At 51.9% G+C, this 2,905-nt stretch overlaps 1 non-coding gene across 1 annotated transcript; it reads left to right on the top strand.

The window, feature by feature from the left end:
* Positions 1–631: 631 nt before the first annotated feature.
* Positions 632–703, top strand: TRNAD-GUC (transfer RNA aspartic acid (anticodon GUC)). Its single transcript has one exon. It is a non-coding gene; the product is annotated as a tRNA-Asp (tRNA).
* Positions 704–2,905: the final 2,202 nt, after the last annotated feature.

A 2,905-nucleotide genomic window follows, 5' to 3' on the forward strand; every position in this document is an offset into this window, starting at 1 on the left:
TAATGGCATTTATTTATCATTTACAAAGCCAATAGATAGTGTTGCATTATTATTAGCAATGCCAGCTGCTCACACTTTTATAATGCGAGACCTATTGCATTGCAAATGCTTGTTTCCTCTGCTTCACAATTCAAAGCGCCTCTTTCTCAGACACTCGCACACCTGGGCTTTTCCTGCCTCCTCTCTTCTCCTTTACAAGCCAGCTTTCTCCTTTGGCGCAGGCGGGCGGGTGGGAGGGAGCGTCTCCCTCCCCACTCCCTGTGTGCAGCCCCCGCTGCAATCCTCCAGCATCAGAGAGAGCCAGGGGCCCCTGGGCTGAAGATCCAGGCCGGGCCCAGTCGGAAGCAGCCCTGGGAGCTGGTTGCTGTGACTCTGGCATCAGGTGATGCTGCTGAGAGCGCTGCTGAGAGTGTCTGCTAGGAGGTGAGAAAATTCTTGTGAGGTGTGAGGGAGGAGTGTGTTTGTGTGTGTATTGTGTGAGGGAGGGAGTGTGTGTGTGTGTTTGTTTGTTGAGCCTGTGGCCCCTGTGTTGGTGTCAAGGAGCTGAACAATGAAAGAGTTCAGTCACAGGCACGACCGGAGGGGTTGAAGCCTCGATGAGGAGCTGCTCAGCAGTCAGCGGTACAGCAGTTCCTCGTTAGTATAGTGGTCAGTATCCCCGCCTGTCACGCGGGAGACCGGGGTTCAATTCCCCGACGGGGAGGACAGTTTTTTTTAATCATAGGTACGTTTTTTGCCAAAGTGGGTGATACTTTACTCTTCCATAGATGCTTCAACGCAATTAATCAGACTTTCATTTATTGCCACAACTCGGACAACTTCGAACATTTACTCATGCAATGCCATAGATTTCAAAATCAAGCGCAGGCAATATTTAAGGGCTACTACACATATTGTCCACTGTTTCGGCATTTTCTTTAATACACCGGCTCGTTTCTTCAATATTAAGACTCTAATGGACAGAAATTAATCAGATGCAAAGTAGCATTGGAGAAGAAAACGCATTTTAAAGCTAAAATCGAGTGTATTTTCCACGCTAAATAAACGAAAAGGTAATGAAACTCTCATTGAACAATTGGTTTATACAAAGGTAAAATCTCTCATCTTTTTTCAGCTTTAAAGCTTTAGAGAGAGACACTGGCGCGGACCACGTTCCTCATCAGAGCGTATGCATTTCCTAGGTCCATGGACTATGACTGCCAAATCCATTTCATGTTATAGACGTGTATTCTGGGACTTGTAGTCCTGTTGCTAACATTCTGAACTGAGGGGAGGGGAGCCAGCATCCATAGATAAAACCTGGTTTGCGTGAAGCGCTCATGCTCAGATCTGGTCTAACTTTAGAGCTTTGTCGAGGCTTTGTCGAGCTGCAGGGATCCCCGAGAGAGTCCGCTGCCCTCCTATAGGGGTGCTGACCCCCCGCTGGTGCCCTGAGAAGAGGCGCTGACCTCCCGCTGGTGCCCTGAGAAGAGGCGCTGACCTGCTGCAAGGGTCACTGAGAAGAGGTGCTGACCCTCCGCTTGTGCCCTGAGAAGAGGCGCCGACGCCCCACTGGTGTCCTGAGAAGAGGCACTGACCCCCTGCTGGTGCCCTGAGAAGAGGCATTAACTTCAATCTGGTGCCTGGAGAAGAGACGCTGCCCTCCTGCAGGGGTCCCTGAGAAGAGGTGCTGACCCCCAAGAGGCGCTGACCCCCGCTGGTGCCCTGAGTAGAGACTCTGACACCCTGCTGGTGCCATGAGAAGAGGCCCTGACCCCCTGCTGGTGCCTGTAAAGTTGTGGAGCACTCAGGTCAATAGAGGGCTGCTTTCCCCCCCCCACCAAGGATTGCCAGGACACCGTGTGTATAAGTAGAATGAACTTTATTCTTATAGATAGGAAGAGCGCCGGGAAAACAGACCTCGCGGCAGATCGCGGGTCTTCGCGCATGCGCAGTCGCTCGTCCTCACGCGTTCTCGCGCGCTGCGTCATCACGCAGCGCTCGAGAACTAGAGCGCAACACTACATATCTCCCTTCTTTTCCAAACACAAACAAAAGTCTTACTGTGTCCCAGATAGTTCAGCTACTCTCTAGTTCATAGTCCCGGAAGCGGCTGGGTCGTACCACCGCTCTGCCTGCTCTGGTGCGCCTTACCGGAGTGTGGCATTCCTCTGGGGCACCTCCCTCCGCCGGGCTTCCTGCTTGGCTTCTCGGCGTGCTCGGTTCTTCCCTCCTCGGGGTTCTGCTCTCTTCTCTGCTCGGTCCCACGAATTCTGGGGTCATTTGCTCCTCCTGCGCCTCACTGCTCTCTTCACCATTTCTTACTTCCTCCACAGACGTACTGTTACCTTCACCTTCCCTGGCGCTTGCTTCTTATGTCGTTCCTTCGGTCTCCTCCTGGGGCCAACCCACGATTCGGTTGCACTTGGTCATACGATCTTGCGACCACACATTCCCATCGCTAAGCAAAGCCGCTCTGTCGTACACTTCCTTCACTTGTAGGGGAGGGCTGTACTTGCTGTCTCCCTTCTTTTTCTTTATTGCAGATCTGACTCTCACCCATTCCCCTCTCTCCAGGGTGGTGGTCTTCACTCTCCTCCTTTGGTTATAATACTCAGTATATATTTTCTGGGCCTTCTCCAGGTTATGCTGTACCACCGCCGGAGACCACTTGCTGGTTATTGTCTTCTCTTTCCACACTACATTGTCTTTGGTGAAGGGATGTCGTCCCCTCAGGATTTGGAAAGGACTATACCCCGTGCCAGTGGGGGTGATACGGTATGCCCATATCATATTCTGCACCTCTTTCTCCCAGTCCTTGCCCATCATGATGGCTGCTTGGATGGATCCCATGATGACTCGATTGAATCGTTCCACTTGTCCATTACTCGACGGGTGATACACGGACGTGTGTTGCACCTTGATT

The sequence above is a fragment of the Triturus cristatus genome, chromosome 4_1, assembly GCF_964204655.1.
Source record: "Triturus cristatus chromosome 4_1, aTriCri1.1, whole genome shotgun sequence".
NCBI classification, from domain to species: Eukaryota; Metazoa; Chordata; class Amphibia; order Caudata; family Salamandridae; genus Triturus; species Triturus cristatus.